The sequence below is a fragment of the Balaenoptera borealis genome (assembly GCF_965194805.1).
Source record: "Balaenoptera borealis genome assembly, chromosome: 18".
NCBI lineage: Eukaryota > Metazoa > Chordata > Mammalia > Artiodactyla > Balaenopteridae > Balaenoptera > Balaenoptera borealis.
This window is the reverse complement of record NC_138877.1, coordinates 22626148-22637464: the sequence shown is the minus strand read 5'-3', so window position 1 is coordinate 22637464 and position 11317 is coordinate 22626148.

Below are 11317 nucleotides of genomic sequence, written 5' to 3'. Positions count from 1 at the left end.
GCAATAGATAATTAATACAGTGAGTCACAGTAAACAAGACAAAAGAGATTCTGATATGTATTTGAAAATAAAAGGAATCCCATTCAAAACTTTTAACTTTTAGAACCTATGACAAAGTTCTCCTGATTAAGTAGAGCTGATTTCACTCACTGTTCTCTGTAGATATACACATCCCCTCGTTCCTACCTATATATCCCTTAGGCTGTAATTACAGCTTTCCTGGGCTTGTCGTTGTCCACCATTGCTGTAAGTACCCTTGGAGGTGGACAAGTTGAGAGGGAGGGGAGAGAGAAATTCCTACCAAGTGGCAGCAAACCACAACTGAAAACAAGGTCCAGACTTTCTCATCCACCAGTGAGCCTTAGCCCAGCCATCTTCCAGTTCCTACTGATGGTCCTGAGGTTATCAGCCCTGCTTCTCCACGCCACTTTCCAGGAAGGAGACCTCTAAGTGTTGAACCTTCATGGGCTTAAGTCTGTCCTTTGAAGTGCAGCTTGCAGTTTTGTAGGAAGCAAGCTTGGGCGCCCTCTGGTGGCCTTTTAGTGAACTACACCCGTACATTTCTGGGCCCTTTATTTTTAAGTACCTTGGCCACATACGTGTGGATTTAACCCAAGTCCATTTTCTATACATATATTATGGATGCAGCAGCTGGGAGTGTGATTTCCCCAAAAAGAAAAATATTACATATGTACCTTTTTTTTTAACCAGTTGCAGATATTTTTCATTCCTTCCCACATTTATCTATACCTTAATGGTGCAATGAATGGGTTACAGTTATTGGCTGTACAAATTTTAATAAAATCATAACAATCCCATTGCCCAGTCTAATTCTCCAGGGAAGTCTTGGAGAACTGGTTGCAAAGTTTATTAAATTTGTCTTGAGAGCTAGAATAGCAATGGTTGACTCAACTTCTCTTTAAGTTTCACGTTTGCTGGTCTCAGAAGCCCCTGGCACAAGATTTCAGGTATTAACTATCAGTTTGTTTTCCCTCCCCAACCTGCACCCCTACCAAGTCATCATCTTTCCTGCCTTCGCCTTTTTTGAGGGGGTAGGAAAGAGCAGGAATAGGGCAAAATATAGTCACAAGATATAAAAGGGTGATAACAGATGTATAAAGACAATTCCGTGGTGATGCACATGCGCCCTGCACAATACTTAATATCTTCGGAAAGAACAAGTTCATAATAAACATGCTAACCACTTTGGCCGTCTTAGAATGTCCACAACATAAATTAAGAACAGAATTAGACTGAACTTAATGTACCAGCAGCTCCATTTCCATTCATTCCCAAGGGAATGTTTGGTAGCTTTCCCCAGAGAGGTATTTGGAAGCAAAAACTTCTCTCTCTCCACTTGCCTTCAAGCATTTCAATTATGAGATGAGTGGTATCCATTTACTTTGTACCACCTGCCTTTTGTAAATGTTCACCTTAATGGTTTTTATTAACACTTTAACTTCACGTTGCTAAGCAACAGGCCAAGTCCGGGCTCTTCTCCACCAGGCTATAAAAATGTCTGCTTAGTCCTGGTTCTGAAGGAAACTTGTCTATATCAAAAAGATGCTCTTCACTGTGGTTTTCCTCCTGACCTTTTTTCTTTTTATTGCCCTGAACCGCTCCCAGCAGGGACATAGCGACGCTTCCATACATCTCAGAGCCGCAGCCGCGCAACAGGCGCCCCCTCCCGGCGACATCTCCCATACGCGGACTCGCGGGAGAGAGGCGAGAGGCAGGGCCATTAAGCTGCTTGTGCTGCAAGCCGGACTGTCTGTTAGGAGTTCATTTTCATTCTCCCGAGCCAAAGAGATCAGCCGTCGGGCTTATACAATCACTGCAGCTGCTGTGGCCCACGCTCTGTAATCAGGAGAAGCCGCTGCTGATCAGAGCCCCCGGAAACGGGGTGGAGGAGGAGGGGAAGGTGGATAATGCTGATGATTGCCTTTTTTTTGTTTCTTTTTATTTTTGGCTGTGTTGGGTCTTCGTTGCTGCGCGCAGGCTTTTTCTAGTTGCGGCGAGCAGGGGCTACTCTTAGTTGCGGTGCGCGGGCTTATTGCGGTGGCTTCTCTTGCTGCGGAGCACAGGCTCTAGGTGCGCGGGCTTCAGTAGTTGTGGCTCGCGGGCTCTAGAGTGCAGCCTCAGTTGTAGTGCACAGACTTAGTTGCTCTGCGGCATGTGGGATCTTCCCGGACCAAGGCTCGAACCCGTGTTTTTTTGTTTTTTGTGGTTTTTTTTGGCTGTGTTGGGTCTTCATTGCTGCACGTGGGCTTTCTCTAGTTGTGGCGAGCGGGGGCTACTCTTCGTTGCGGTGTGCGGGCTTCTCATTGCAGTGGCTTCTCTTGTTGCGGAGCACGGGCTCTAGGCGCTCCGGCTTCAGTAGTTGTGGCATGTGGGCTCAGTAGTGGCTCGCGGGCTCTAGAGCGCAGGCTCAGTAGTTGTGGCACACGGGCTTAGTTGCTCCGTGGCATGTGGGATCTTCCCGGACTAGGGCTTGAACCTGTGTCCCCTGCATTGGCAGGCGGATTCTTAACCACTGCGCCACCTGGGAAGCCCTCCACCACGTAGATTCTTAAGCCTTTGTAATTTGCTAAGTGATGAGAGCATTAGGGGCATCTTTTGTTCAACAGCTCCCAAAGTAGCTCCAGAGGATAAAGGTGAACTGTGTTTTAGTGGTTTGTTGTTGTTGTTTGTTCATTTTTGGCCACCATGCGGGGCTTGGGGGATGTTAGTTCCCTGACCAGGGATTGAACCCTCACCCTCAGCAGTGAAAGTGCAGAGTCCTAACCCCTGGGCCATCAGGGAATTCTCCAACTGTGTTTTTTGTATTCATGACAAGTCCGTTTCAACCACACCTGACTTTATGTTAATGGAAATGACTTTTGTAAAGTCCCGCAGGATAGGGACTAGTTGTCAGGGGAGAAAAAACCATGCAATTAGAGGGTTGGAACTTTCAGCCTGCCCCCACCCCCCAGACCACCAGGGATAGAAGAGGGGCTGGAGGTTGAGTTCGGTCACCAGTGGCCAATGATGCAATCAATTATGCCTATGTAATGAAGCCTCCATAAAAGCCCAGAAGGACAGGGGTTCCAAAAGCTTCCAGGTTGGGAACACATCCACATGCTGGGAGGTGGTGCACCCGAAGAGGGCATGGAAGCTCTGTGCCCCTTCCCATGTACCTTGCCCTATGCATCTCTTCCATTCGGCTGTTTCCAAATTACAGTCAGAATTCTCTCAGTATCCGTGGGAGATTGGTACCAGAATTCCCCATGAATACCAAAATCCATGGATGCTCAGGCCCCTTATATAAAATGACCTGTATTTATATATTGGGTTGGTCAAAAAGTGCCTTCGGTTTTTAAGTAAAAACACACATTTTTCATTTTCACCAAGAACTTTATTGAACATTATTGACCCTTTTGTTCCACTACCTTCTGCCATTTTTCAGGCAACTTCGTAATTCCATCTTCCCAAAACTTTTAATCTTTTTGAGCAAAGAACTGTTCCAGGTGCCTTTTACAGTCTCCCAGGGAATTGAAATTTTTTCTATTAAGAGAATTTTGTAAAGACCTAAGTAAATGGAAATCTGAAGGTGCAATGTCTGATGAATATGGCGGATGAATCAGAACTTCCCGGCCAAGCTGTAACAGTTTTTGTGGTCATCAAAGAAACATGCAGTCTTGCGTTATCCTGATGGAAGATTATGCGTTTTCTGTTGACTAATTCTGGACACTTTTCGTTGAGTGCTGCTTTCAGTTGGTCTAATTGGGAGCAGTCTTGTTGGAATTCATCATTTGGTTTTCCAGAAGGAGCTCATAATAGAGGACTCCCAGTCCCACCACATACACAGCATGACTTTGGATGAAGACCGGCCTTTGGTGTGCTTGGTGGTGGTTCATTTCACTTGCCCCACGATCTCTTCCATTCCACATGATTGTACAGTATCCACTTTTCATCTCCCGTCACAATTTGTTTTAAAAATGGAACGTTTTCATTACGTTTAAGTAGAGAATCACATGCAGAAATACGGTCAAGAAGGTTTTTTTCACTTAACTTACGTGGAACACAAACATCAAAGAGATTCACATAACCAAGCTGGTGCAGATGATTTTCAACGCTTGATTTGGATATTTTGAGTATGTCGGCTATCTCCCGTGTGGTATAACGCTGACTGTTCTCAATTAGTGTCTTGATTTGACATTTGCTCCTGACCGTGGAGCATCATCCAGCGAGAAATCTCCAGTGCGAAACTTCGCAAACCACTTTTGACATGTTCGATCAGTCACAGCGCCTTCTCCGTACACTGCACAAATCTTTTTGTGCGTTTCAGTTGCGTTTTTACCTTTCTTGAAATAAATAAAGCATAATATGCCGAAAAGATTGCTTTATTTTCTTCCATCTTCAATATTAAAATGGCTACACAAAATTTCACAAATTTTGATGTATTCTTTTAAATGCACGCTGATATGACAGCTGTCACATACAATCTAACAAAATTGTTTCGAATGAAGTTAAAGACAACTAAGTGCTACTAGAGCCATCTTACGGAAAAAAGTGAACTAACCTTTTGGCCAACCCAATATAACCTACACACGTCCTCCCATATACTTTATTCTTTTTAATTTAATTTTATTTATTTTTTTATACAGCAGGTTCTTATTAGTTATGCATTTTATACATATTAGTGTATATATGTCAATCCCAATCTCCCAATTCATCCCACCAACACCCCCCCTTCCCCCCTTGGTGTCCATACGTTTGTTCTCTACATCTGTGTCTCTATTTCTGCCTTGCAAACCAGTTCATCTTTACCGTTTTTCTAGGTTCCACATATATACGTTAATATATGATATTTGTTTTTCTCTTTCTGACTTACTTCACTCTGTATGACAGTCTCTAGATCCATCCACGTCTCTACAAATGACCCAGTTTCATTCCTTTTTATGGCTGAGTAATATTCCATTGTATATATGTACCACATCTTCTTTATCTATTTGTCTGTCGATGGGCATTTAGGTTGCTTCCATGACCTGGCTATTGTAAATAGTGCTGCAATGAACATTGGGGTGCATGTGTCTTTTTTTTTTTTAATGACTGAAACATTTATATTAACATATTTCCATACATATTTCCATACAAATACAAATATAAGATTTTTAGAAATTTCATGTAATGTCTGAAACATTTATATTAACATATTTCCATACAAATAACCCAATGAAAGTTTAGTATTAGTTGTTTTGTTTGTTTTTTTATACTGCAGGTTCTTATTAGGCATCAATTTTATACACATCAGTGTATACATGTCAATCCCAATCGCCCAATTCAGCACACCACCATCCCCACCTCACCGCAGTTTTCCCCCCTTGGTGTCCATATGTCCATTCTCTACATCTGTGTCTCAACTTCTGCCCTGCAAACTGGCTCATCTGTACCATTTTTCTAGGTTCCACATACATGCATTAATATACGATATTTGTTTTTCTCTTTCTGACTTACTTCACTCTGTATGACAGTCTCTAGATCCATCCACGTCTCTACAAATGACCCAGTTTCATTCCTTTTTATGGCTGAGTAATATTCCATTGTATATATGTACCACATCTTCTTTATCTATTCGTCTGTCGATGGGCATTTAGGTTGCTTCCATGACCTGGCTATTGTAAATAGTGCTGCAATGAACATTGGGGTGCATGTGTCTTTTTGAATTATGGTTTTATCTGGGTATATGCCCAGTAGAGGGATTGCTGGGTCATATGGTAATTCTATTTTTAGTTTTTTAAGGAACCTCCATACTGTTCTCCATAGTGGCTGTATCAATTTACATTCCCACCAACAGTGCAAGAGAGTTCCCTTTTCTCCACACCCTCTCCAGCATTTGTTGTTTGTAAATTTTCTGATGATGCCCATTCTAACTGGTGTGAGGTGATACCTCATTGTAGTTTTGATTTGCATTTCTCTAATAATTAGTGATGTTGGGCAGCTTTTCATGTGCTTCTTGGCCATCTGTATGTCTTCTTTGGAGAAATGTCTATTTAGGTCTTCTGCCCATTTTTTGACTGGGTTGTTTGTTTTTTTAATATTGAACTGCATGAGCTGTTTATATATTTTGGAGATTAATCCTTTGTCTGTTGATTCGTTTGCAAATATTTTCCCCCATTCTGAGGGTTGTCTTTTCGTCTTGTTTCTGGTTTCCTTTGCTATGCAAAAGCTTTTAAGTTTCATTAGGTCCCATTTGTTTACTTTTGTTTTTATTTCCATTACTCTAGGAGGTGGATCAAAAAAAATCTTGCTGTGATTTATGTCAAAGAGTGTTCTTCCTATGTTTTCCTCTAAGAGTTTTGTAGTGTCTGGCCTTCCATTTAGGTCTTTAATCCACTTTGAGTTTATTTTTGTGTATGGTGTTAGGGAGTGTTCTAATTTCATTCTTTTACATGTAGCTGTCCAGTTTTTCCAGCACCATTTATTGAAGAGACTGTCTTTACTCCATTGTATGTCCTTGCCTCCTTTGTCATAGATTAGTTGACCATAGGTACGTGGGTTTACCTCTGGGTTTTCTATCTTGTTCCATTGATCTGTATTTCTGTTTTTGTGACAGTACCACACTGTCTTGATTACTGTAGCTTTGTAGTGTACTCTGAAGTCAGGGAGTCTGATTGCTCCAGCTCCGTTTTTTTTCCTCAAGACTGCTTTGGCTATTCAGGGTCTTTTGTGTCTCCATACAAATTTTAAGATTTTTTGTTCTAGTTCTGTAAAAAGTGCCATTGGTAATTTGATGGGGATTGCATTGAATCTGTAGATGGCTTTGGGTAGTATAGTCATTTTCACAATATTGATTCTTTCAATCCAAGAACATGGTATATCTCTCTATCCGTTTGTCTCATCTTTAATTTCTTTCATCAGTGTCTTATAGTTTTCTGCATACAGGTCTTTTGTCTCCCTAGGTAGGTTTATTCCTAGGTATTTTATTCTTTTTGTTGCAGTGGTAAATGGGAGTGTTTCCTTAATTTCTCTTTCAGATTTTTCATCATTAGTGTATAGGAATGCAAGAGGTTTCTGTGCATTAATTTTGTATCCTGAAACTTTACAAGTTCATTGATTAGCTCTAGTAGTTTTCTGGTGGCATCTTTAGGATTCTCTATGTATAGTATCATGTCACCTGCAAACAGTGACAGTTTTACTTCTTCTTTTCCAATTTGTATTCCTTTTACTTCTTTTTCTTCTCTGACTGCCATGGCCAGGACTTCCAAAACTATGTTGAATAATAGTGGTGAGAGTGGACATCCTTGTCTTGTTCCTGATCTTAGAGGAAGTGGTTTCAGTTTTTCACCATTGAGAATGATGTTTGCTGTGGGTTTGTCATATATGGCCTTTATTATGTTGAGGTAGGTTCCCTCTATGCCCACTTTCTGGAGAGTTTTTATCATAAATGGGTATTGAATTTTGTCAAAAGCTTTTTCTGCATCTATTGAGATGATCATATGGCTTTTATTCTTTAATTTGTTAATGTGGTGTATCACATTGATTGATTTGAGTATATTGAAGAATCCTTGCATCCCTGGGATAAATCCCACTTGATCATGGTGTATGATCCTTTTAATGTGTTGTTGGATTCTGTTTGCTAGTATTTTGTTGAGGATTTTTGCATCTATATTCTTCAGTGATATTGGTCTGTAATTTTCTTTTTTTGTAGTATCTTTGTCTGGTTCTGGTATCAGGGTGATGGTGGCCTCATAGAATGAGTTTGGGAGTGTTCCTCCCTCTGCTATATTTTGGAAGAGTTTGAGAGGGATGGGGGATAGCTCTTCTCTAAATGTCTGATAGAATTCACCTGTGAAGCCATCTGGTCCTGGACTTTTGTTTGTTGGAAGTTTTTTAATCACAGTTTCAATTTCATTACTTGTGATTAGTCTGTTCATATTTTCTCTTTCTTCCTGGTTCAGTCTTGGAAGGTTATACCTTTCTAAGAATTTGTCCATCTCTTCCAGGTTGTCCATTTTATTGGCATAGAGTTGCTTGTAGTAGTCTCTTAGGATGCTTTGTATTTCTGAGGTGTCTGTTGTAACTTCTCCTTTTTCATTTCTAAGTTTATTGATTTAAGTCCTCTCCCTCTTTTTCCTGATGAGTCTGGCTAATGGTCTATCAATTTTGTTTATCTTCTCAAAGAACCAGCTTTTAGTTTTATTGATCTTTGCTATTGTTTTCTTTGTTTCTATTTCATTTATTTCTGCTCTGATCTTTATGATTTCTTTCCTTCTGCTAACTTTAGGTTTTGTTTGTTCTTCTTTCTCTAGTTCCTTTAAGTGTAAGGTTAGATTGTTTATTTGAGATTTTTCTTGTTTCTTGAGGTAGGCTTGTATAGCTATAAACTTCCCTCTTAGAACTGCTTTTGCTCCATCCCATAGGTTTTGGATCGTTGTGTTTTCATTGTCATTTGTATCTAGGTATTTTTTGATTTCCTCTTTGATTTCTTCAGTGATCTCTTGGTTATTTAGTAACGTATTGTTTAGCCTCCATGTGTTTGTCTTTTTAACATTTTTTTCCCTGTAATTGATTTCTAATCTCATAGTGTTGTGGTCAGAAAAGATGTTTGATATGATTTCAATTTTCTTAAATTTACTGAGGCTTGATTTGTGACCCAAGATGTGATCTATCCTGGAGAATGTTCCATGTGCACTTGAGAAGAAAGTGTAATATGCAGTTTTTGTATGGAATGTCCTATAAATATCAATTAAATCTATCTGGTCTATTGTGTCATTTAAAGCTTGTGTTTCCTTATTAATTTTCATTTTAGATGATCTGTCCATTGGTGTGAGTGAGGTGTTAAAGTCCCCCACTATTACTGTGTTACTGTTGATTTCCTCTTTTATAGCTGTTAGCTGTTGCCTTATGTATTGAGGTGCTCCTATGTTGGGTGCATATATATTTATAATTGTTATATCTTCTTCTTGGATTGATCCCTTGATCATTATGTAGTGTCCTTCCTTGTCTCTTATAACATTCTTTAAAGTCTATTTTATCTGATATGAGTATTGCTACTCCAGCTTTCTTTTGATTTCCATTTGCATGGAATATCTTTTTCCATCCCCTCACTTTCAGTCTTTATGTGTCCCTAGGTCTGAAGTGGGTCTCTTGTAGACAGCATATAGATGGGTCTTGTTTTTTGTATCCATTCAGCGAGCCTGTGTCTTTTGGTTGGAGCATTTAATCCATTCATGTTTAAGGTAATTATCGATATGTATGTTCCTATGACCATTTTCTTAATTGTTATAGGTTTGTTTTTGTAGGTCCTTTTCTTCTCTTGTGTTTCCCACTTAGAGAAGTTCCTTTAGCATTTGTTGTAGAGGTGGTTTGGTGGTGCTGAAATTCTCTTTGCTTTTGCTTGTCTGTAAAGCTTTTGATTTCTCCGTCGAATCTGAATGAGATCCTTGCCGGGTAGAGTAATCCTGGTTGTAGGTTCTTCCCCTTTCATCACTTTAAATATGTCATGCCACTCCCTTCTGGCTTGTAGAGTTTCTGCTAAGAAATCAGCTATTAACCTTATGGGAGTTCCCTGGTATGTTATTTGTCGTTTTTCCCTCGCTGCTTTTCAATAATTTTTCTTTGTCTTTAATTTTTGCCACTTTGATTACTATGTGTCTCGGCGTGTTTCTCCTTGGGTTTATCCTGCCTGGGACTCTCTGCACTTCCTGGACTTGGGTCGCTATTTCCTTTCCCGTGTTAGGGAAGTTTTTGACTGTAATCTCTTCAAATATTTTCTCTGGTCCTTTCTCTCTCTCTTCTCCTTCTGGGACCCCTATAATGAGAATGTTGTTGCGTTTAATGTTGTCCCAGAGGTCTCTTAGGCTGTCTTCATTTCTCTTCATTCTTTTTTCTTTATTCTGTTCCATGGCAGTGAATTCCACCATTCTGTCTTCCAGGTCGCTTATCCGTTCTTCTGCCTCAGTTATTCTGCTATTGATTCCTTCTAGTGTGTCTTTCATTTCAGTTATTGTATTGGTCATCTCTGTTTGTTTGTTCTTTAATTCTTCTAGGTGTTTGTTCTTTAATTCTTCTAGGTCTTTGTTAAACATTTCTTGCATCTTCTCGATCTTTGCCTCCATTCTTTTTCCAAGGTCCTGAATCATCTTCACTATCATTATTCTGAATTCTTTTTCTGGAAGGTTGCCTATCTCCACTTCATTTAGTTGTTTTTCTGAGGTTTTATCTTGTTCCTTCATCTGATACAAAGTCCTCTGCCTTTTCATGTTGTCTGTCTTTCTGTGAATGTGGTTTTCCTTCCACATGCTGCAGAATTGTAGTTCTTCTTGCTTCTGCTGTCTGCCCTCTGGTGGATGAGGCTATCTGCTCCCATATACTTTCAATCATTTCTAGATCACTTATACCTAAAACAATGTAAAAGCTATGTAAATAGTTGTAAATACAATGTAAATGCCATGTAAATAGTTGCCAGCCTGCTGCAAATTCAAGTTTTGCTTTTTGGAACTTTGTGGAATTTTTTTCTTTTGATCTGAAGCTGGTTTGAAACTGTGAATGTGGAAGCTGTGGATATGGAGCAGTGACCGTATATCCTTTTCTAGCAAACTGGTAATCTAGAGAGTAAAATATTCTCCTGAGGTCTGTAAGCTGCTCCAACAAATTAATCAAACCCATGGAGGGGGTGATCGGAATCTCTGATTTATAGCCAGTCAGTAACCTGAACCTGTGATTGGCACCTGAAGTGGTGGGGGGAGCAGTCTTGTAGGACTGAGCCCTTAACCTTTGGAATCTGATGCTCTTTCCAGGTAGATAGTGTCAGAACTGAGTTGAATGGTAGGACACCCAGCTGGTGTTGCAGAACTGCTTGTAAGGGGAAAAACCTACAAACATTTCATGACCAGGAGTGTCAGAAGTGAAGTAGAGTACTGAGTGTAAAGGAGACACACAGGAGTGCTTTTCCTTTATATTTTTTAATTTACTTTTCTACTAATTCACGTTTATTATATTTTACAAAGTTACCAGTTTACGAGCGATTAGAAATGTAAAGAAATCAGCCCTTTACCACAGATAGTTTGCACAGCACTGGGCTAGAGTCAGAACAATGCAAAAGAAGATTTTTGTCTGATAGTTTACATTAGATTATTGGGGAAAAGAGAGAGGGAGAGGAAGAGAGAGAGCATGCTCACTAATTAGAAGTTGGCTTTAAGAAACTTCTGGTTTGCCCAGGGTGTGGAAATGTGGAAGGAGTGTGAGTGGCAAGGGTAAGCGGGACTTAAAATAGCCATTTAATGACAGCGCTATTGGTTTCAGACTGCTGCAGTGCACCCAGAACCTTGTACTA